Genomic DNA, 25,532 nt, shown 5'->3' with positions numbered 1-25,532 from the left:
CATCTGCAATTCCCAGATGTTATCAGGACGACAAGTCTAACCCTCCTATGTTCTCTGCTGAAGACTGACGTTATTATCACAACTTTTGACTTATGACTGAAGAGTGAACGGAGCTTTGCTGACGCTTTGCTTTGACACAACAGAGCTGTGGTGCATTCTGTCTCAATCAGCACTCCTTGAAATACCTCTACAGTCCACATGTGCCTGACTTAAATTATTTGAACAGAATTAAGAGAAGCCCAAATCGGTCCCACAGTTAAAGAAGAAGTTTTTTGGGTTTTTTTTAAACCTGGATTTTATTTCTGGCATAAAATACGTTAATCTACTCACCGATAACAGTTTGGTGAAAGTCGGCGTCCTTCGGATGATATTTAGATCACTCGAGTCTAGTGGGATGACTTCATCGACGCATGCTGCTGCAGCGCAGCTTATTTACTCCGTGCTCTGTGACAGTCGGCTAGTTTTGTGCAACATGGCAGGATATTTATCAGATTCTGACGACTATAAGCCCCCGATAGCCCCGGATAACAACAACATGGCAGCTATGAGCTAACAGTGCAATAGTACGTGTTCAGTCATTCATTCGGCTTAAAGTATTGGTGAAATAAAGACAGATAATGCCTTATTTAGAGGCTGTATTGTAACTGTTATCGGTGAGTAGATGAACGTGTTTTATGCCAGAAATAAGGTCCTGGTTTAAAAAAAAAAAAAACTAACTTCCCCTTTAATAGTTTATCTCAAAATAAAATTACAGACCTTAGATTTGGTTTGTCGGCAGACCTGTGACAAGACTGTATCAAGAGTTTGCCAAAAGTACCTTGATGACTCTCAGAAATGAATAAAAATAATTCCTCTGATCTGATTAATTCAAGTTTGAAAAATGTGGCCACAATTTCCAACAGTGTGCATGGAGGACACCGGGCACTGCTCATTATCCCTACTAATACCCTCCCCTCAGTCAAACACGGCAGTGGTGGCATCATTCCGAATCGTGCAAGGCTTTCATCATTTTAAAATGAGACTGGAACATGACAGGATGCGTAAACATTTAGGGGTCTTTCTTTCAATACTTTACATATAGGTTGCAGTTATTCCACTTTCTGTTAATAAAGATATATATGACCAACTCATAGAGACGCATGAACAGACACATGAGCACACAGAGTCTCTTCCTATGCCCCAAACCTTGTAAACACACTGAGACAGGAGGCAAGGGAAGTCACAATCTTCAAATACACTCTTTCCATCTCACACACTTGTAAAAACCCTCAGATAACACCAGGGACTTATAGTACAGCCACAAGAGGTGCCGGGCTCTCAATGCCTGGGGAAGGGCCAAGATTAAAAAAGGAGAGCAGACCTGAGGTTTCAGAAGGGAAGCTGAGCAGGATGAAGAAGGTGCGTAGGTAAGGGAGGAAAGGAAGGAGGGAACACGGGAGGAAAGGAGAGACAGAGGGATGAACCAGTTCGCCAAGGGTTACAAGGGAAGATATGTTCCAAATTAAATCATTTGGAACAAAAGAGGATTGTTGCCAAGCAACCCAGCCAGAACGGGGTTACCAGGGCAACAGGAGTGACCCAAAACTTGACCTAAGAAATGGAGTCGCCCTTGTTGTCCAATGGCACACAGACACAAACACACTCACTGTCTGTGTCTGTTGCATTCGGGGTCAGTTCGATTGATTCAAACAGACAGCAGATTCCATTCGGAAAATGCAGAACTTAAATGCTACTCTGCTGCAAAAGGGCAGCTCTAAAACTGAGAGGGTGCGCGGTTAGTCGTTAATGGATGAAGTTGGCCAAAATCAACAGCTAGTGAGGCACAACACACAGACCGTCCAATGGCCGAGATGAGCCTGGAGAATAAATAAATAGAGCTGCGTTTTTTCATATCAAGATTTTGGCAGCACTTTCAGTACACAAACACTTTTTCTAGATGACGGATGGTTCCCAGATTACCCCTTTGTGAGGGTTTATTTAAGGACCTTTTTGAAAGGCTTAGCATTAAAGAGAACGCGCTTTAAAAATTATGCCACTGTTGTTCCTGTGAAAAATGTAACTATGCAAGGTTTCTAAAAGCTTAAAAAAAAAAAAGAAAAGCCTGATGAGTCATAGGTATGTACTGGAAGAAACATTTTTAAAGTGTTTGAAGGGTATTTTGTGCTACCAGGGAGTCCAATGAGTGGAACACTTTCTAGCTAAAAATAAAGTAATCTTGGCCGTCTTTTAGACAAACTATCCTGACACTTTTTCTACATCCCCTCAAACTTAACTCTGGATTACGGTTCTGCAAATCTGTTCAACTGTGTATAGCATGGAAATCCTTTTAGACTGACTTTAGAGTTAAATAGTTTGCTTTAAGCAGTTTGTATGGTTCACAACAAGGTTGGAAATGGTCTGTTTTCCACTGTTGCATTCAGAGGATGCGATACTGCACAACTACTTTTCCTGTAGACGAGATTGGACAACACGTTGTACAAACGGGTTTGTTTCACCTCAAAGTTCAAATACACTCTATTTCCAAAGCAGCTTTTATTGATTCAATCATCCCTCTTCAAGAATGCTATCAATTCAGATTTTATCAAAAATCAATTGAAATTACCTGATTTCAGGCTTTGTGTTTTCGTCCCTGCACAATTGGAAAATTATTAGAAACATGCTCTGTTACAACTGCACTAAAAATCCTGATACTTTTAGATGCTTAAAGTAATTTTCTTTGCTTTCATGTCAACTCTTCTGTCTGGTCCTGACTGCCTCCACTTGAAATCACAAATAAACACGTTCCTCGCTTCTCGTCACGTAATATCTGCTGAGTTGCATGAGACTGGATGCTCTTCTGGATGCTTCTTTTTTGTTTTGTTTCAGGCAGACCTTCTACTTCCTTTCTTCTTCTCTCTCCTCTCGTCTTTGACTGCTCAGCAACATGACATGAAAGGACGAAGGAGTGCTTCTGGATGTGTGTGTGATGAGGGAGTGCATGCACATTTGTGTGTCTCCCCTGAAATAGCACGACAAGACAAAGCAGGGTTGAGAGAAGCAGAAATGTTAATGCGGACCAAAGTTTGAAGAGTGTGTGCTGGATGCGAGTGTGTGTGTGCGTGTTGTGCAAGGTCTGCCTTCCCTTCATCGGAAGTGTGTGCAAGTACAGAGAAACACTTTCTTTCGCATGTTTCTTTTCTCCAGAGACCACTTTGGGGAAATGTGTCCTTCGTTTTGTGCGTGTGCGGCCATAACACCCCTCCTTTCCCCCATAATGTCTGCAGGAATGCGAGTATGTCCTGTAACAACGAACGGCAGCTAACGAACGCAACCTTTCAGATGGCCCCCACGGTTTGTCACTCCCAATCAAGACAATGGAGATCAATGGAACAGCAAGGCGAAGGGAGCGAAGATGAAGAAGATGAGAAAGAGGGGGAGGGGCTCGCTGCTTCCAACAATGGCAGCGGAGACGGAGACAGTGAAACAATAGAGGCTGGACAGTGGCGGTTTTATCTATGTGCGTGGTGAGTGGCGGGGTGCCTCCGCACATTGTCAGGGCGCCCCTCATGGGCTAATTGACTAATTGGGGTCACTCTTGTGCTCTTAACTGTCATGGCCTCCTGCATCAGAGAATTGGCGCGATCCTTTGACCATCTGGTGACATACTTGACATCACATATGAGGGCAGAGCTTCGTAGTGTACGACTCGCAAGGGGCTGAAATATAGAGATTCTAGCAGCATTCTGCATGATATGATCAGTATTAACAATCAGTCATCCTGGCTGATTAATTTCTACTGAGAGAAACAAGGATTGAGTTAAATTATCATTTCGAAGGAGATCTTCAATGACTTCTGAACTACAGGGATATTTAAAAAGCAAGCAAAGCACCACACTGCGCACTCTAGAGAGAGGATAATACAAGGTTGTGATATCATTTGTAAATACAGAAAATAAGCTGGTAAAGACTTTATATGATATGCAAAGGCACCACTTACATAACCTATAATATTTTATCCCTTCAAAAACATTCCAATTTTACTCTTGAAACAACTCAGAAAAATCTCCCTATAATGTATGCATGCCATGTATTCAAACTGAATCCATCACATCTCAGAGTAAAATGCAAATTTCATTCTTGTCAGGGTGAGAAAGCCTCTGCAACATCACTTGGAGCATTAGAGATCTCTACAAGTCATTTCCTAACCATAAAACGATTAACATTTCCCTAAGATCAGATGACCTCTTACACTGATGCAATAGAGAGCTGAGGTCTGAGGATATATAAGGCCCTGAGATGGAGACAGGATTTAAAAAAAAACCCAAAGCAGAATAATTAAAGCAACGTTTAAACTCCTGGTAATTTTCGTGTAGCAGTGAACAGCAGGAAGCAACTCTGTAGACAGCAGCCTGGATATCTTATATCCCCTATAAAAAGGCAAATATTAGCTAGATATATCATCTTGCCCCCTAATGTGTGCCATAAATTCAAATCATAAAGGCAAATGCCATGCTAAAAAGATGGGATAACCCCAAACACCCTCCAATATACCTTCATACATGCAAGCCCAGATGGCAGGATGGATGTAGGGTAGACGTTCATGCGAAGTAACAGTCAATGTCATCTGAAAAGCCCCTGCAAAGCAGTCAGAAACTGAAAAACAACCTTATATTTGCTGATTCACTTCCAAGGAGTTTTAAGAGCTTTATTTCTGATGGAAATTAAGTTCTCTTCCCTCAGCACCCATTTAATAGGGGCACATTTTATTATTTTGATTGCTGGTCCCTTTGTTTTTATTTAGAGATAGAGATTGGTGAAAAGTACAAAGAAATCCCAGTGTGAAAAGTCTTGCAGTTCTCTTTATGAGTAATTGCCATTCGACTGGTGCTTTGATGGCGGTGATGTTTCTGGAGGAGCATTGGAAAAAGGTTTTTAAGTAGGTCTAACAAAGTCTGCTGCAACAAAAGAGCAAGAGCAAGTCCTTTCTGATACAGAGAAGATATTTCTGATACACTAAAACACTTCCTGGAAGGATTGTATCACTTGTCTGTGGCTTCTGAAACTGCTGGAATCACAACTTGAAAATAAATCAGATTTGTTTTCTAACTATTTTCATGACTAGGTTTTGATAAAGTTTGGAAAAGCAGAAAATTGCAGTTGCACTAAAATTAACAATTTCTGCTGATCTAAGACAGGCTGCAATGTAATCCAACACGAGAATGTGTATTGCTACATTGGTCCATCATGCAAATTTCACACCAAGGACTCAGAAATTGTCAAATTTCTATACTTTCTGGGCTACAAAAATTATCATATGCCAACAATTGCTTTTCAAAATCTTGACACTGTCCTAATCATGAACCTTTATGAGACTCCTCGCACCAGCAAACATTTTCCCCTCCATTAAAGAGGTAAATATCTCCCTCAGTGCTCGCCATCACCTCTAACAGGCTCATGCAATGACAAAGAGCAGACCCAGTCAATCAAAACAATGCGGAAATATGACAGCAGCAATGACGGTTATCTCGAATAACTGCAGATACACAATCAGTTTTTAATTTTTTATTGGCTTAAAAGTGCCTTCATTATGTATAACATAAATCTGTCATGCATGCTCAAAAACAGCAAACAACTACATGTTCAAGGCTCCAAAAATGTCACATACCTACATTTTCCTTTACAAATTGAAACATTCATACATTGAGCAGTATTTTAAACTGTCATCCGTGTGCAACTGCATGACCATTACTTATTCAAAACTTTCACCAGGAAGCGGGAGGAGGATATGTTGTAACACCGCAGACTGTCATGCAAAAGAACGCAGTTCAAGCCCCATCCAACCTAATATTGGACAACTTATCTATACGTTGCATTTAGTCAGGGTTTGCCATAATAAATACATTGTCATCTTTAGATACAGATTTAGAACAGCTGCATTCAATGGAAGGTAATTAGCACATGGCTAATCAGCATGTCAGGACCCATCAAGTACCCAAGCTATTACTAAACCACTGTAGATATATTTACATCATTCAGAAAACACACTGCAGATATTTTCCTACCACGAGCAACACCACTGTAACTCACCAATGTCATCGAGTCGGTGGGAGATCAGGGGCTGACAAACTGATGATAGTGTAATAAGTTCAGTGAGGCAGGTGATGCCAGCAAGAGTATGCTGCGTTCAGCGTCACTGGGGAACAAAATGCTGAGTTCACTGTCATTACGGAACAATGTGCTATGCCTTCATTTGAAGGCTTTATTTCAGGTTTTTCTGTGTTAAATGACTCAGATTGTTTAGACAAAGCAACATTTTGCTGTTTTGACAATGTTATTTTGTTCAAATTGTTTAATCTAAACAATTTAATTTAAAAAGTAGAAAGAAAGCCTATGTTGCATAACTATAAGGCACCTCTGGTATACTTGTTTTTTTATACCGACAATAACAGTGTCATTGTAACAAAGACTGTTGTACATTCTGCAATGCAGAGCTACTGAGGTGTAAAGCAGATGGCTTTAATTTAAGTAACTTTTATATACTTACTATAATGTGTGCTTTAGGCAAATGCCAGTACCAGACCGAGTATCTGTGTCAGGCCATACTTAATCCTAAATAACTTGGAAATAAAATAGACTTGATCGGGACATCCCTATTCTACATTTTCTTATGGGATTAGGCTGTATTTGATTACTTTTGTCATTTGGGGAGAATAGTATACATGCTTCAATGTATGAAATGATTGTGGTCATAGTTGGAAAAAGGCCAAGTTTGACATAAAAACAGCCAGCTGCCACAGGGTGTTGTCACTAGAATATAAGCAAGTGACACAGTGGTGGTTGTAGAAACATCTGATCCTGTCATTTTTCTTGGGGGAACAGTCTCAAAAGTGGCAGTTCAACAAAGAGGCTGTCAGAGCTGACTGAGTGCAGGAGCTAATCTTTGATATCATGCTCATTGTGACTGCGAGCGGGTCGCCTACAAACAGCGTAGTTTGATCCCCAGCTCGTCCTGTGCATAAGCTGCAGTGTCACTGAGCAACACACTGAGGAGTGGCCCCTGGTCCTGCAGGCTCGAAGCTGAGCAAAAGACTAACAACAGCCTCAAAGAAAATGCAGCCTTCCTTAGCCTAATGTGCCAACTAAAAAAGAAAAAAAAAAGGGAGCACATCGATAAATTATTCTTTTATGCAGGTTTTTAAAGATTATTTTTATAGAAGCTTATAAAGCTGTGAAATTGTTACACAAGAAGAGAGGCAAGACATCCAACCAAGCGATCGAAATGAGAACTGAAAATGTCCACAAATGCAAACTGGCCATCTTCTCATTAGCTTTTTTTCGGTGTGTACGCATGGTGATAGTTTTGCTTTGCATTGTCTGAACTGTGAGCTATCTCTGAAATTTCTGCCTTCACCCTGATAAAAGGTAGGATAATTGAAAATTGATTAAAAAAAAGAAGAAGAAAAAAGGCAATTCTAGTTGTATAGCAGATTTCATACACAACGCAACTTAAAGTACTTTATGCAGATGAAAGAAAAAAACAGCATGAAACATTTTGCAATTAGAAAGCTCAAAAAAAAAAAAAAAAAGGAAATAGCTGGAATTAATGAAATAAGAGCAAAAACAAGCCGATTGTTTGGGCATGTCATTCATTTACTGTAAAGCTTAACAATTATGCTTTAAATCTGATTTAAATGTGTAGAATTCGATGCTCAAGTGAGGAAAAAGTCTGAGACTGAGTTTAAAACCCGACCTATTCAACAAAAACAATCTGCCTTTCCAGACAGACATCCAGTGGAGAGGCTTCCAAACTAACTGGAGTATTTCTCCAGGCTGAGCCCCTGCACCAGCACATCACCATGATATACTTATCCTCTCCATTCATACACTCAGTGAAGAAACTGAATCATATTTAACGTCATGAGCCATATTTGCCTACAGTGGAGCCCCACAAGCTGAGATCCGAGAGGAAAGGACTAAAGTCATCTTTCTTTTTCTGTCGTTTCCTTCTGTATCTCTTCATCTCCCTCTATGCTGTGATCACACCCCTCCCTCCCTCTGTCTCCCTCCATCCCTCTGTCTCCCTCCATCTATTCCTCTCCCCTCCCCTCTGCAGGCAGTGCATTCCCCAGGGTTCGGCAGCAGGAGACTATTACACTCACAGATGGATTCACTCTCCTTCAATTTCTCTCTGTCCTCTTCCTCCCAGCCCTCACCCTCTTTCATCATCCCTCTCTTTCTCTCGTTCTCCTCATCCTCCTCTGCTCTGGAAGTCCCAATCCCCTCTTCATTCTCCCCATCAGCATGAATGTAAGTATTTGTGTGTACAGGTCGTCCAAGTTTCGCTCCTCCCCCATCTTCCTCCCCTTTCTCTTTCGCCTTTTCCTCAGTCAATATAATTGGCATCGCAGGAGTGCTCCCTGCAGAGTATGCTAAAACTGCAAGCACAAAAACAGAGGGAGAGAAAGGAAGGAGGTAAGAAGGGAAAAAAATGTGGATAAAAGCAAAAAGACAAGAAAGAAAGAGGGGAGGACAGGGAAGCAGGCAGCCTGACAGAAGGAAGGAGAAAGGAAGAAAGATAACAAAAAAGTGACTAAGAATAGGGAGTGAAAAGAGGAAATAAGGCAAAAAGAAGGAAAATGGACAAATTGAGTGAATAAACAATTAAAGAGAGCTGAAATAGAAGGAAAAAAGAAGTGAAAACAAAAGAGGGGAAGGAAATACAGAAGGGAAGATGATTCAACTGGGATGGGGTGAAAAAAAACCAAAAACAGAATATAGAGGAGGAAAAGTAGAAGGCTTCAAGAAGACACAAAGCTGTATAAAAGAAGAAAAAACAGACCTGAAAAAAATGTGGGGTGTTCAGGAAAAGGGAAAAACCAAGATGAGATAAGACAAACAAAAATAAACAAAACAACACGGAAGAAAGGACTGAAGAAGCTGAGGGCGAGGGAGATGAAGGGAGACACAGAGAAGAAAATGAGGTAGAAAAATAAAATGGAAAAGTCCTAACCAGAGCAATCAGCAACCAGAGAAACCAGAGCACACCCATGCAATTCCATTCAGAAACCAGCAAGCCTCTCAAGGCAAATTCAGCCATATATATCCTCCTGACGAGACACATAAGTGCCAAACCACATTACGCTGCAAGACAACCATCCTGAAATATCCCAGACCTCCATTTCAACGGCACTCTCTCTATCTCTGCATCCACAGGCTCTCTGCAGGATTCACAAAGAATAATTTAACATTTTTTGGAAGCTAAAAGCCATATTTTAAGGAAAAAATCCACATCAGCCTGACTCACAGACTCTTCAGCACATTCAGCAAAGGAAAGCATCCAACTAATGAGACTCCACAGTTGTCCTAATTAACTGTCAGGAGGCATACATTTTCTTGGCAAACTATGCATTAATCAAGAGTTATACCTTAAGAAACAAACACCAGAAAGATGCCACTTTATGGCCTGTCCAGAGTAAGTAAGCCGACTACGATGATCAGCAACCTGCCTCCATACCAGTCTCTTAACTGACATCAATGCAGGTCAGAGAAGTGCACAGACCACTGGAAGCACACTACTTATATTACCAATGATTACAACATTGCACAACTTCTGGCTAATGAGTCTCCCACTAATGAACTAATGTATCTCCTGCTGACACTCTGGGGTGCCAAAATGAAATGTTACCTCGTGCAGTTTAAAATGTGACCCATGTAGGGATGAACCCTTCTTTTTTTTGTTGTCAGTAATTATTCTTCTTCCATTAATTTATCACCTTTGATCAATTAGAAATTAAAATGTCAAAAATGAAGACAAATATCTCCTCTAACAACACTGTGAGGATTACTTACTTTCTCCTCTTCTCTATAAAGCCATCCCGCTCAAGCAAAAAGACTAAATCATCATTTGTCATGATGCCCTTACCGTGTATAACTGCAATCTTGTGGCAATTGGAACATAAAAATGACCATTGTGGCTTTGCAGGGACTTAGTCTCATTTGTATGCTGCTTGTATGCTGCTTGTATGCTGCGTCCCTGAATTAATTCATATAAATCTGCATGTAAACTCAGAGAAAAATGTGCTAAAGTTAATCATACTTTTGCTATTGTGGTCCAGGAAAGGGTACAATTACAAAATATCTAATTACAGTGTAAAAAATAATGTGGTCTCTGGTCTCTTGTGATAGTGATGAAACAACCAAGAATTGATGCCTAAACCTGCAGCCCCCTGCTGCTTTAGAGTGCATTACCATGAGTTGTGGCTCACGCTTAGCTTCCAGCCTCCAATTTTACTGTTTAAGCTGGAGCAAGCAGCTGTTTTCAGTAAAATGGCCTTTGGCATTTAAACATTTAGCAGCTAAAGAAGGAGTCAGATACGCCCCTCAGGAGCTGGTCGAGGCCAAAAACAGAGCAAAAAGAGATTAAATGTTGGACACTCACCATGTGGCCAGTGACGCTATTGATCTTTAACTACTGTATGTGTAAATAAAAACACTGCTGTATCATAAGAAAGTTTTATGATTTATTGATCTGTCACAATTTCTATCCACTGCCAGAAAGGAGACAAAAGAAGAAGTTTAGTCTTAAAGGAGTAAATTGAACAAAATTATTTTTTGATAACTCAAAATGTCACTATACTCTAATCGTAATACCACACATACATGTGATTTTTTTTAAGAATCCACCGTGCTTCTGTACCAGAAGAACCCTCTAACTGATGTCAATACCTGCTTCTTTAACAAGTTGCCATGGTTTCTCGCCCGTTACTGTCTGAAAGCCTTCTCTGTAGAGAGACCCGCAAGTTCTTATCCTCAAGGTTACCAAGTTCTGCTTTAATGATAACAAGTTTCCATTAGCTTTTTTATTTAATTGGCCGCTGGACAAAGTAATAGTTATTTAAAGAAGAAAAAGACTAACAAAAAAGAGAGATAACAAGTAGAGGAGTCATGAGACTTTAAAAAAAAACTATTTTTTCAAATAGAAAAGAAATAAAGAGAATGTAAGAGTCAAAAAACCAAGTGAAAAAAAGCTAAATAAAATTTTAATTATAAGGATGAATCAAAAAGCACAAAAGAAGAAATGGATCACCAAACCATGGACCATTGCTTTTGTATTATTTCACCGTGGATAAAACTGCATGCTTTAAGCTTTTCTGCTCCATTAATTATTAGTTAAACTCAGTTCACAGACATTACATACATGAGCAGAGTTGGAAAGAGTACTGAAAATGTGTACTCAAGTACAAATACTGTTACATTGCTTAAATTGTACTCAAGTACAAGTACTGTTACATTGCTTAAATTGTACTCAAGTACAAGTACTGTTACATTGCTTAAATTGTACTCAATTACATGTAAAAGTACTAGTGTTAAAAAAAAAACAAGTTAGAGTACTCTAGTACTAGACTAGTCTAGGTCTGACGAGTCTCGATTTCAGTCGCAGTCGAATTAGTGGCGGACCGTAAAATTTCCGCTTTCCTCGAACGCGTCAATTTCCGCTAACACGTAAAACGGACCGGAAATTAAATTTCCACTAGTGCCAGCCAAAATTAGCTTTTTAAGGAAAGATTAATGTGCGTACGCTCTATACGCACGTTCTATAACTATTCTAAATATTCTATAAATATGTCAAAGACAGTGAAAATGCCTTGTTGATGTGACAGGTCAGAGGAGAATGGGCAGACTGGTTCCAGGTGATAGGAAGCAGAGGTGGAAAGAGTACTGAAAATTTGTACTCAAATTTGTACAAAGTACTCTTCCCAAAAACTACTCAGAGTATTAATTACTTTTTAAGCTCGATGATCGACTTTGTAGTCATATCGTCGGACTTGCGGCCGTATGTCCTGGACACTCGGGTGAAGAGAGGGGCGGAGCTGTCAACTGATCACCACCTGGTGGTGAGTTGGCTCCGCTGGTGGGGGAGGAAGCCGGTCAGACCTAGCAGGCCCAAACGTATTGTGAGGGTCTGTTGGGAACGGCTGGCGGAATCCCCTGTAAGGAGGAGTTTCAACTCCCACCTCCGGCAGAGCTTCAACCATGTCCCGGGAGGTGGGGGACATTGAGCCCGAATGGGCCATGTTCCGTGCCTCCATTGTTGAGGCGGCCGACCGGAGCTGTGGCCGTAAGGTGGTCGGTGCCTGTCGTGGCGGCAATCCCCGAACCCGCTGGTGGACCCCAGTGGTGAGGGAAGCCGTCAAGCTGAAGAAGGAGTCCTATCGGGCCTTTTTGGCCAGTGGGACTCTGGAAGCAGCTGATGGGTACCGACAGGCCAAGCGGAACGCGGCCTCGGCGGTTGCTGAGGCAAAAACTCGGGCTTGGGAGGAGTTCGGGGAGGCCATGGAGAACGACTTCCGGACGGCCTCGAGGAGATTCTGGTCCACCATCCGGCGGCTCAGAGGGGGGAAGCGATGCACCGTCAACACCGTGTATGGGGAGGGCGGGGCTCTGCTGACTTCAACTAGGGACGTCGTGAGTCGGTGGGGGGAATACTTCAAGGGCCTCCTCAATCCTACCGACACGCCTTCCGATGAGGAAGCAGAGTTGGGGAGCTCGGACGTGGGGCCTCCCATTTCTGGGGCTGAGGTTGCCGAGGTGGTCAAAAAACTCCTCGGTGGCAAGGCCCCGGGGGTGGATGAGGTCCATCCTGAGTTCCTCAAAGCTCTGGATGTTGTAGGGCTGTCTTGGTTGACACGCCTCTGCAGCATCGCGTGGACATCGGGGGCAGTGCCTCTGGACTGGCAGATCGGGGTGGTGGTCCCCCTCTTTAAAAAGGGGGACCGGAGGGTGTGTTCCAACTATAGGGGGATCACACTCCTCAGCCTCCCTGGTAAGGTCTTTTCGGGGGTACTGGAGAGGAGGATCCGCCGGATAGTCGAATCTCGGATTCAGGAGGTGCAGTGTGGTTTTCGTCCTGGCAGTGGAACAGTGGACCAGCTCTATACCCTCCGCAGGATCCTGGAGGGAGCATGGGCGTTCGCCCAACCGGTCTACATGTGTTTTGTGGACTTGGAGAAGGCGTTCGACCGTGTCCCTCGGGGACTCTTGTGGGGGGTGCTCCAGGAGTATGGAGTGCCGGACTCCTTGATATGGGCTGTCCGGTCTCTGTATGACCGGTGTCAGAGTTTGGTCCGCATTGCCGGCAGTAAGTCGGACATGTTTCCTGTGAGGGTTGGACTCCGTCAGGGCTGCCCTTTGTCACCGATTCTGTTCATAATTTTTATGGACAGAATTTCTAGGCGCAGCCAGGGCGTTGAGGGGGTCCGGTTTGGCGACCTCAGAATCGGGTCTCTGCTTTTTGCGGACGATTTGGTTCTGTTGGCGTCGTCAGGCCGTGACCTCCAGCTCTCACTGGAGCGGTTTGCAGCCGAGTGTGAAGCGGCTGGGATGAGAATCAGATTTACCGATTTACCGGTCAATCTATGTTCCTACCCTCACCTATGGTCACGAGCTGTGGGTAGTGACCGAAAGAACGAGATCGCGAATACAAGCGGCCGAAATGAGTTTCCTCAGCAGGGTGTCTGGGCTCTCCCTTAGAGATAGGGTGAGAAGCTCGGTCATCCGGGAGGGGCTCGGAGTAGAACCGCTGCTCCTCCGCATCGAGAGGAGTCAGATGAGGTGGCTCGGGCATCTGGTGAGAATGCCTCCTGGACGCCTCCCCGGTGAGGTGTTCCGGGCCCGTCCCACTGGGAGGAGGCCCCGGGGAAGACCCAGGACACGTTGGAGAGACTATGTTTCTCGGCTGGCCTGGGAACGCCTCGGGGTCCCCCAAGAAGAGCTGGAGGAAGTGGCCGGGGACAGGGACGTCAGGGTCTCTTTGCTTAAGCTGCTGCCCCCGCGACCCGATCCCCGGACCAGCGGAAGATAATGGATGGATGGATGGATGGATGTTTTATTGCATCATCAATAGCAGACATTGATCGGATTCACTTGTATGAAACACCCACCCCTGCTGACCCCTGGTCTCGTGCTATATGTCAACAGAGAGTATTAATTTGAATATTAATTTGAGATGCAACTCAGCACTAGTCTGAGAGGCAGGTTTTTTTAACCAAAAGCAGCTCACCTTATACAGTGAAATTACTGCAATATGACTATTATGAGGCCAGAGAGTAAACAGATGGCGCCCACATGAATACATTCTGTTCACTGACTCCACCCGTTAGCTCGCTCCGTCTTATTATCAGGCTGACCAATGGCAGCTTTGCAGACTTATCTCAGCCAAATTAAAAACCTGAACACATGAAAAATAAGAAGGCAGAGTATAGCTGAAACACCTCTTCCTGCAGTGTGTTTTTAGAGATTAGATGTTGCAGTTGTAAACTGATGTCACCGTGGAGCTCAAACAGAGTTACACTGCATCTGGACGCTGTCTCCTCAGTCTCTCTGCTCCGCTGTGCAGGTGTGTTACCTCCAGAAACCTGTGGAGTTGGCCTTTCCTTACATTAAGTCTTAGATTAATTGGCCTGTGCTCGATATGTCGGCCAATAAGGATTTGCATTGGAAAAAAAAAAATCTGACAGTATGACTTTAATTCAAATTGTGGGCGAACTCAGTAGCGAGTTTTGATTTTAAAAGTAGCTAAGTAGATTACATGGTGTAAATTGTATTCAAGTATGAGTAAAATTAAACACTCATAACAGTACAAGTACCCAAAAATCTACTTAATTAGAGTATTTGTAATTCGTTACCATTAGCCCGTACTCCACACCTGTACATGAGTAGTATATGGAGGTTATAAGACTGGAGGTAATTCTTGTTCCCTATCAGGACTTCTTCTAAACTTTGTCTTGATAGGAAACTCATTAAAATGACAATCTTTCGACTAACAATGTCATTCATAGTAATTCCTTTATTGTCAAAATATGACAATGGGTCTACAGATATCACATTGTGACAAACAGAACACAATAAAACCAAAAGCAACTTATTAGCAATTCTGTGCGGCTCATCAAAATCCTGGAATTAGGAATGGACAGTCTAATAAAAAGGACAACATGGAATTATTTGTTGAGGAACATGAAGTTCAATTTTCTTTACTAAAGCAGAAGTGATGAATAAAACATTTCGGAGCCTTTGTACTGCTAAGCGTGGCCTGCACTGAAATAATCTAAGGAGAGACATGGAGGACAAAGAAATCTATAATAGAGTGGTCGGAAAATAAGACCTCCGATGAGAAAACGTTTCACGAATGTTCACAGTTTTCAAGGCTTCAAATTTAGATTTATTTTAAGACTTTTGCAATTTTAAAGATCTGTGGATGTTCTTGTCCACTCTGTATTTGTTATTTTCTCTCTGGCTCCTTTGACTCTGCTTCCCTCCCTCTCAATCCCTCTCTTTCCCTCCCTTCCTCGATCTAATTTTGCTTCATGAAGCCATGGAGGGCAGAAAAAGAAGGCTATTACAGACTCTGTTCAATTCAAATCCAAAGCTGGGAGAGCTGACTTAAATCCAACCCAATCACATTTAAAGCCAGGTTCTGCTCCAAATGGTCATTTCTCAACTCTCCACATGCTCGGATGCTTCTGAGAAAGGGAAAAGTTGTGGGGAAGAAGATGCTGACATGGTGCTGTGATGATTTCAATTTTCCGCATTTATTTGCTGTTTTTATTTCTGTTTTTTACAAGATAATTCTTATTATTGCATGTAACTTATCCGTGGAATTTTTCTGTGGCTATGTCACATGACATATCTCAACAATTATTGGAGATATTTATTTTTTTCCTCAGAGCGTAAACGACTTTCGACTTCCATGTTCTCCTCAAGAAATCAATCGAGATGTAGGACAATAAGGAAAGAAAAGTACAACTTAAAGGAATTTTGGTAAATCACGGCCTCACTATGATGAATTCCATATAAATCCCTGTACATTATATATGGGACAACTAGAGTTCCGGGTGAATCCGATCTCAGGACACTAGTAAGTGAATTAACCACAACATTACTATCTTTAATATCGTGTAGATCCAAAACTACTCACGGTAAAATGCACATAGGACATGTGGCTGCATGCCATGGTGTCTGGACCTTAGACTTTCAGAACAGATCCATATCCAGGTCAACACCTCTGGTTCTCTGTCCTCGTACCTCCTGTGTGACACCGCTGCCATTTGGATCGCCATTACTGTTGAGCGGGTGTGCAGCAATGCTCAGGTGGGTGGCACTGTGTACCACTGGATATAAATTATTGTCATCTCAGTGAGCGACAAAGATCCTGTCCCAAAAGACTGTCATCCTCCACTGGCCTTTATTACTCACAACTTCACTTAATCTGCTGCGTGGCGAGATCTTCCGGGGATAAGCCTCTGCACTAACACTGTCATGGCTTGGAATTTCGGAAATCTATGCAGTCATTGCGACACACAAGGAAAAATCATCTGAAAAATTGCAGGCGTTGCATCACCGTTCTCATTTCTTGATTTAATGGATTTACTTTTCTGACAGTGAATACCTGTGTGACTTTACTTTGAAACTGCTGTATAAATAGTCACTTTATCAGAGTATCCATCACGTCTGCCATTGTGAATTATTAATGTTTATCTTGGTTGTATTGAAGGGGAGCTTTTAAATTCCTATTCCAGTTTCTGCTTTTCAAAACAGAAAGGATATGCATGTGTTTTTACACCTGAGGTGTTTTTCAAAGAGATGTGCCGCTGTGGCTTTGTTAATTGGATATTTGTGTGAGCTTTTGCATGTGTTTCCCCATACAATAAGAGTCTGAGAAGAGTATTTGTTTGGTTTTCATGTCTGTGTTTAAAGCAACAAGGTCACACTGTAAATCACTCATGCACATGTTTGACAGCTGCTCACAGATAAGTGTTTCTTTTATCAGGTATTTCTTTATGGAAATAGAAGATGTCACGTTTGATTCAGGGGAAGCTTTCAATTTTCGCTTCAAATAGAAAAACGGTTGATTAGAAGGAGTTAAACGATTCAACTCTGACAGATTTAAAAGGAACATTTTACTGTGTATCAACCAAACTGCAAGAGTGACAAAAAGCAAGAAAGCAGTCTCTTATGTTATCACTCATTTTCCTGGTGGCATGTCCACGGTAACCACTGCTGCTCATGTCTATTGTCTAAGGAGAATGTGCCAGTCAATTTATGACATGCTGACTGAGGCTAATCTGAAAGTGCCATTAAAAATGATTGGATTTTTGAAGACAGAATAGCTGCACATCTTAACATGTCTGCCCCACTAAGCCAGAGCCAAATGCAATGAATGGGCAGATGCTGGAAGAGTTATGGCCCTAGGCTGGGGCCACATTTCCAGATATATTGTTACAGTAGGGCTGAAACATGTGATATTCCAATTACTGTGTTCTCTCACCCAGAGCTGTTAACCTGAGATGGGAGACTTTAGCTCGAGTTGGACTTAAATGTGAAACTTTTGTCAGTAAGAATACAACCTTTGGCAGTAAGTACGCAAACACTGTCAGCGTGTTTTTGTAATGAGGATAAGCCAAAACAGAGGTAATCTGTGTGCGCACTGTCAGTTTTTAACTTCTCTTTTCACTTTTCTTGGTCGCCCCTTTGAGCTTTTACACGTTTGGCTCTGCCGTCCTCCTAGCTTGTCCTCTTAATGTTGACTCCATCTCTGTTGCCACGGTTATGGTCCCCGCTTTTCAGCTCTACCAAACTAGTATTTTTTTTTGGTTGATGGAAATCATCTCTGTACTGGTGCACCCACATAGGAATATCTTTTCAAACATTAGATTTAAAACTTCACTACGGGAGATTGGACTGAAGACAAGTTTTGGTGCAATCTGTTGGTTTCCTTAGCCGGGAAATTGCTTTTGAATTGGCTCTATATGAATGAATTGGACTATTTTGAAAATAATTATGATTACAATGAATTGAACTCCAATTGGCTTGAATTGGACTATACTATTTAAGTGCCTTGAGATGACATTTGTTGTAATTTGGCGCTATATAAATTAAACTGAATTGAATTGAATTGAATTGGTGTTCATTGGCTATCTGAGCATTGTGAAAGCTGGCAATGGCTGTTATGGAAACAGACATCGTTTACAACCTCCGAATATATGACAGAAACACTCAGAAATACAGATGAGTGAGAGAAATACAGCGAATCCTTTCAAATGTAAAAGTGCAAAGGCAGGACTTTGTGTCTCTGCATTAGAGGTTGTTATTAGAACTCAAATTAAAACAACTCTGATTTGGAAAAGCTAAGCCTTCAGACTTTGACATCTGTGCTTTCATTTTCATATCGCTGAACACATAAGTCTGATAATCTTTGCATCCTACCACTTAAGTCAAACTCTAACCTAAACTACCTCTAAACTAACCCTTGCATCTTTAGTAATTTCCTTAAATTGCTTTGGAATTGCCGATTCCAAACCAAGATGTTTTATATTACACTAAAATGCTGTTAAAATCAGAGTGCAACCCCAGTTCCAAAAAAGTTGGGACTCTGTGTCAAAGGTAAATAAGAACAAAATGCAATTTTTTTTTTTTTTTCAAAGAATTAGTTTCAAGTCTCATGAATTCAATTATTCAAAACAGAACGTTAAAAAAAACATGTTGAAAGTAAGATATTTCACTCTTTCATGAAAAACATCAGTTCATCTTGAATTTGATGGCAGAAACATCCGTCAAAAAAAGTTGGATTGTCAAAATCACTGCATGGGCTCAGGAAGACTTCCAGGAATCATTGTCTGTGAACACAGCTCACCGTGCCATCCACAAGTGCAGCTTAACGCTCTATTATGCAAAGAAGAAGCCATAAGTGAACATGATCCAGAAATTCTGCCTTCTCCTCTGGGCCAAAGCTCATTTCAAATGGGCCGAAGCATCGTGGAAAACTGCTCTGTGATCAGACTAATTGAATTTTTAAGATTAGATTAAGACTTTATTGTCATGTAGATACAGGAAATACATGAAATTACTCCTCCGCATTTAACGCATCCAGGTTGGCACCTGTTGAACACACACATGGAGATAGATGCCATACACTGGACAAGAAGGTGGACTGCCACCCCTCCAGCTGTCGGTTCACCAATCTTTGAGCAGTGGGAGTGGGAATCAAACCACCAACCTTCAGGTTATTGGACGGCCCCCTCTCACCGCTGAGCCACGGCCAACCACCTTTCAATTCTATTAGAAACCACAGAAGCTGCATCTTCCAGACTAAGGAGGGATTGTCCAGCTTGTCATCAGCACTCAGTTCAAAAGTGTGCATATCTGATGTTATGGGAGTGCTAGTGGAACTGGCAAGTGACACATCTGTAAAGGCACGATCAGTGCTGAAAGGTTGAAGGCTATTTTGAGCAACTGGTTTCCTCAGTTTACATACTGTTGTTGAAAGAAGCTACCCAGTGGTAAACATGGACCTACTTTTCTGAAACGTATTGCTGCAATTAGATAGATAGATAGATAGATAGATAGATAGATAGATAGATAGATAGATAGATAGATAGATAGATAGATAGATAGATAGATAGATAGATAGATAGATAGATAGATAGATAGATAGATAGATAGATACTTTATTGATCCCGAAGGAAATTCTAAATTAAATTAGATTTAATATGAGCTGAGATTTTTCATGAAGCCGTAAAATATTCCCCTTTTTACGACTGCTATGTTTACTCTGTCCTATTGTGAATGAAATATTGGCAAATCTTTGCACTGTTTTTATCACACAGTGTTCAAACCATACTGGAATTTGTATTGCATATTACTATTATATTCAAAGTAAATAATGACACCCTTAAGGGGATTCAAAGTGACCATAATTTACAAAATGGTGTCTTTTACATGCTTGATCTCTAGTACTCTAAGATAAATTGATAATCTGGCTTTGGCATTTTATGGTGGCTTTCTGTAAAAAAAAATTTCTCCTGAACACTCATGGCTGCCACGGTTTTCATGTTTGCTCCGTGGAGTAGTAATGCACAGCAGTATGAAGAAATGTCAAGATGCAGCCATCTGTCCATGGGCAACTGACCCTATGACGTCCTTTCAAACGGACTCTCAGTAAATTGTAGCAGGAGGTTGATGTAACTCGACGAGCTCCGATTCTTTCAGTCCCTGCGGGATAGAACCAGAAAATGTCACCAGACTCTTCAAACAACAACAAAAAGACGCTCTACCAGGCACGCCGCCGAGACCTGTCACAAAGTCAAGCGTGACGCCTCCCATGTAAAAGACTATCCTACCTCCCCTCCCTCCTGCTTGTGGAGATATCAACCTGAAAATGGCTCAGTGAAGCTGAACACTAAGCTGCGATAAATAAATCACAAAAAATGATCAATATTCATCGCAAGAATAGAAGCGCAAGGAAATAAAAACACAAAATGCAGAGGCTAAACTCCCTCGTCTTTGGTTCACACATCAAAACAGTTTGCCTTGAGGGAGTTTGAATGCAATATCAAATTCTCCCTTCAAGGTACTCATCAAACATACAGTAGACTGTGTAAGAGGCTGATAGCCGTCACGCCTTGGGCTGCCTCAATAAATGAACAGCAGATAAGGGCGTGTAGCTCATTAACTCAATTATATTGTTCAATTCTTCCATCTACCAATGGATTACATAAATGGAATGAAATATGTTAAAAGATATGAAATCCTTTTCATTGACACGCACGCCAAGGTAGAATAACCGTACTTTAAACAGCGAGGGGCTCTTCCACGACAGCGTGGTCCAGATGAGCCTTGCAGCAGGAGCTTTGCCGATAAATCTTTCCCTCCAAAATGCATGTCAATTTGTGAAAAAAGAAGCAGAAAAAAAGTGAGAAACAATCATAACAGCACTCGACGCGCTGCTGCACTCTCAGCGTGGAAAACTGAAAGTCAAGCAAGCAGTCCTCAATCCTGCCCCGCTGTTTGCGTTTGATAGCAAAAGTCATAATGACATTCAAGTACTCACCAGGCTGAGAAATGAAGCAGCGGCAAAGGAGGAGGCAGAGATAGGGACAGAAAAAAGAGCAAGGCATACAAGTGTGTGTTAGTGTAATGAGTGAGCCGGCGCACGTGTAAGCTACTGTACATGTTCGTAAGGATGTGCGTGGGGTCGGCTGAGACTCAAGCTGCTTGAGCGCCAAGTGGTGCAAGCTAGCTGCAGTGGAGACAGCAACGTTCCACTGACACCAAAGTCTGTTAATACAGATGTGATTAATTTGCGCTGTGTCATTTTCCCTGAGTCCCTCCACCACTCCCTCAGAGAGGCCTTGAAGAGCTGTTTAATTACTCAGCACTTTGCGAGTGGAGTGCTACTGGATGGGCACCACCTTTTGGGGAAAGAATATATTGGAAAATGTTACATATACTATCAGATGCTTGCACTGTGTGTGCGTAAAAGTGTATGAGCAGCATACTGTATCTGCATAAGCAGCGGCTGGCCTGCTTAACACAATTTTTTTCGCTTGCCAGTCAACACCTTGGCTCACAGGAGTATTTTGGTTTAAGTGAAGACTAGAAGACCTTCAAAATATATGAAGGCGTGTGCCTGAGCTCCTGTTCATGTCTTCATGCATAAATATGTACCACGGTGTCTGTGTGTTAGCCGTACAGTCAGGAACTTGCATGTACACTAAACAAGGAGCATGCTGAGAGGGAATCTGGCTGAAAGACAGGCAGATAGACTGTCAGGGTGTGTGTTTGTGTGTGTGCAGGCCTTCCTAATAGTCTGCCTAGCAGGGTGTGAGAATACGAAGCGGAGGAATCAAAACGAGGCGTGGGTTCGTATTTGCGAACATGCTGGTAAAGGTGCTTGTGTCAGTATTTGTTGTAGATTCTCATGCAGGGATAAGCAGCTTATAGAAAGAACATATTCTTTTCTAAGTAAATCTCATTAATTTTAATTAGCTGTATATTTAGCCCCTACACCTGGATTGAGTGTAATTCCATTTGTATATATATAGCGACTGCTGAGCAGAGCAGGTGAAACGACTCAGGTAGTGATTATATTGCCATAGCTGCCTCACATTTCCATAATGTCTTGTTTTTGATTGTGTCGCGTGCCTAAGAAGGATATCAGAGGCAAATGTGCATGCCATTCATTTTCCTATCACATGCTCTATGTAGCGCGCCGTGGCTCATCCCTTTAAACATTCACCTTTATTTCCTTTCTCACTTCCTCCCTGTGCTGTTTATTTTCATTTCCTCTCCGGTCTGTGCACCCCATCATTAGATTGCGCTCCCTATATTCTCCTCAACCCCTTCTCCTTCATCTCTCTGCGCTCATGGATCCTTACTGTATGTTTTTTTTGTCATTTACGTGCATGCCTCTGTCTTCCTGCCTCTGTTTCCCTCACCCTCCCTCCTATTCCTCGGTAATCAGCTTATCCTATGTGTGTCCAAGCCTCCTTGTCTGCATTTCTCCTCTCTTTGTTTCGGATTCATTCAGCAGGGAGATTAGAGATGCCTATTTGGTGCCTTTGTCTTCCACCAGCGCAGTAGCGCTGAGTTACGCCGCATGGCAATGGCCCCATTGTCAAAAGACATATCCACTCATCATCTGCTCATCATACCTTGATCAACTGTCAAGGGCCTGATCCAGAATACAATCCAGGCCTGCAACTCTCTGTAGGGCAGTGTGTGAGTTGAAAGCTTTCCCGTGTATTTCCTGACTGATTGATCGGCTGATATAATGTTTAACCTTTTCCTCCCTAGAGTGCCCTGTACCAGGTCTGATTGTGATTTGTTATAAAAATGCAACCCAGCGCTGTTTTTGAAAGGTTTCCAAGCAAGGGAAATTCAAATTGGAGAAGCTGCCCTACTGTGAAGCAGTGCTTCACGGCAAAGAGTTCGTAAACCTGCATTTGGGGAACTTAAAGAAGAGGCTCAACAACATCATTCTGCCACTTTGAGCGCGAGGTGACATGTGGTCTTTATGGGCTTTATTCCTGACAGACTTAACTGTCTGACAAGAGAAACAAATATTATGTGAATGAGAGCAGCTTTATGGGGAATTCAGCTGTATTTACAAAAATAGATGAAAAAAAAAAGGAACTTTGAAGCATGCGTGGAGCGCCCTTTTGAGGCTTGTTGAGCATAAACACAGGAGTGATTCAAACCCCAACCGTAATATCTGGGTGTGTTAGTCCAGGTTTCAAAAGCTTTGATTTTGTATGATTTCGGTCTGACTAACATATTAACCTGCATTTTAAAAGTCTGTTTGGTCTGACAAACACAATAATTTGTTCTAGTCTTGAGTCATGTAAACATGCTGAGGCAGTTATGCACTTAAATTTACTCATATAATACACGACTTAGACTGTTTCTACTTTATGGACTATGGCTTTTTAACCTTGGAGTATAATTTTCACTGCATTGTCTCGAACAAACGGTCGCTGTTCAAAAAGTAAAAGTCGTATCCGAATAATTCTTTAAACCGTCAGCGCCGCAAGAGATGGCAGAAGCCAGCGGTGTATTTTTTATTCTGCTTCTATGTGTGGCTCATTTTTTATGGCAGTTTTAAAATAAGTTTTCACATTCATTTTATGATTTTGGGCGTTTATAATGGGCGGAATGTGAGCTGGAGGGCAGACTCTCTGCGTCCAGAGGTGATTTGTGAGAAATCTGTGAGGCCGAGCTTAATGAGGGTGACTTTGGGTGAAAGAGGGGGAAAAACCTAAGTTTTTAAGTCAAATTTGTCCAGATCGGGCAGATATTTTGGACATGAGAGGCATTCGTTCGAGGAATTGGTGCAGTGTCAAATTTTGAGTGAGAAACACAGCGGGAGAAGCACCTCAGCCGAGTTTTAGTCTTCCTAAAACGTAAACGGCCGTTGTGTCAAAGCTGTTTAATGTATCAACAAACCCTTTAGTTTAGTTAAAGTTGAGTGTTTCCTGTCACATATAAACTTTGAATGATGTCTGTGTGATGCTGTATGGCTGAGTTATGAGGCCTCCAAAATAGGGCATTTTGGGGCTAGTTGAGTTAAGTGCTTTTCAATGCATTTTCCCATTGACAATTTTCCCGGTTTTTCCCATTTTGCTGGAATTCCTTTCGAATCTAGATTGAAAGTTAGTGGGTAAAGATATACATTTTTGATGGATTTTATAAATCGTGATCTGGCCTGTTAAATAAGGAAGACAACATATTCTTTGAGCTAGTTATTACTAGAAAACTCAAGGGTAACAGCATAAAGCAAGAACCTTTTTGCATTTATCAACAGGCTTACTGTTTTGAAATCATTCTTCCACTTAAGGCAAAAGGGGAGGAGGGGGGAGTAAATCTCTGGAGAGTAATACATACTGTGGGTCACAATCAATACAGGAACACGATCAAATAAAAGTATTCCAACAAAGAAGACACATTGTATGAAGTCAGGACTTATCTAAGCTGTGGTATTCAAATAGAAACACAATCAACCAAGCAAAAGAGCAGGAGAAAACTTGAAATGTGCAAACTAGATAATAGAAGCAGAGTAAAAGGAGTCTGACGCCATATGCACCTTGTATTAAAATGCAATCTCTTTGTGGACATCTTTTCAGTCAGCGCGCATTATGACCTGAAAGTTATCAGGAGGTGTCCCTACAGAGGTGATCAAACTTCATCAAGGAGTAATTGCACTCCACGAAATGTGTAGTCACATCTTGCAAGCAGTGCAGAAAAGTCTTACCTCACTCGAAACTCGATGTCCAAAAACATCTCGAGTAAAATACCACTTTACTCCCATCAGTTGGTCAGCACTATCCATTTTCTATAACATTTAGGTTCAAACTCCAGTGGGAACGGAAAGAAACAAACCCAGGAAAGACTTCCAGGAAAGACTCATAAAAGACTACCTTTTCCACTTCAATAAAAAGCAAATCCATGCTCCACAGCATCATGTCTAACGATCCCGCACCCCTTACAGTTGTTCTGGTTGACAATGCAACCTCCTAACCAACTCTCCTGCTTTTTACAAGCTGCATGAACAATTTCATCCTGTTACAATAAAGCCATGAATGATGATGAAAACGCATACACCAAATGCCCGCTGCTGTAAAGGCATTTAAATAATACAGACTGTATTTCAAGAGCAGATGTATATGGAAACAGTGAGCCTTCAAGCAGCGTGGTATGATGTGATTCTGAGGCATAAGGAGCGCAGCAGTGCAGCAGAACCATAAATTCATTCCGATGAGCTGCTGCGTTACAATCTGAAAACTTTAATAATGATGCAACAACTTCAAAGCTGAGACCGTCTCTCAGAAGACAATAAAACTTGCAACGAAAAACAATAAAAGTATTCCATGTATGGGAGATAATATTCAGCTCGGCTTCAGTACGATAATATACTGTTTGAATGGATTTCTTTCTGATTTAAAGCTGGAAGTAACACGCAGTTTAATCGCTCTGACATCGTAACGCCGATAAAGCATAAGTGTCAGACTCTGTTCACAAATTACAACCATCAAACAACCGTTTATAGTTATAGTATGCAGGGAGGAGGCTAGAAATGACCAGCTGTCTGGGGTGCTGACACACAAGCTGCATGCTTGCAGCGAAACAGCATGTTCAGGAGGTATTTCAAGTGAGAATGCAATATGTAAACGTGTTTTGCAAAGATTTATTTTTATGGGGATAATGCCCATGAGAGTTTATAC

The 25,532-nt window shown here is 41.8% G+C and overlaps 1 protein-coding gene across 3 annotated transcripts in view; it reads right to left on the bottom strand.

Moving 5' to 3' along the window:
- Positions 1 to 25,532, bottom strand: part of cadm3 (cell adhesion molecule 3) — a 116,541-nt gene that overhangs the window by 83,962 nt on the left and 7,047 nt on the right. The gene's annotated exons all lie outside the window — the stretch shown is intronic.

The sequence above is a fragment of the Odontesthes bonariensis genome, chromosome 14 (genome assembly GCF_027942865.1).
Source record: "Odontesthes bonariensis isolate fOdoBon6 chromosome 14, fOdoBon6.hap1, whole genome shotgun sequence".
Lineage (NCBI taxonomy): Eukaryota > Metazoa > Chordata > Actinopteri > Atheriniformes > Atherinopsidae > Odontesthes > Odontesthes bonariensis.
The sequence above is the reverse complement of the archived record's forward strand: the minus strand, read 5'-3'. Positions and strand labels throughout refer to the sequence as shown.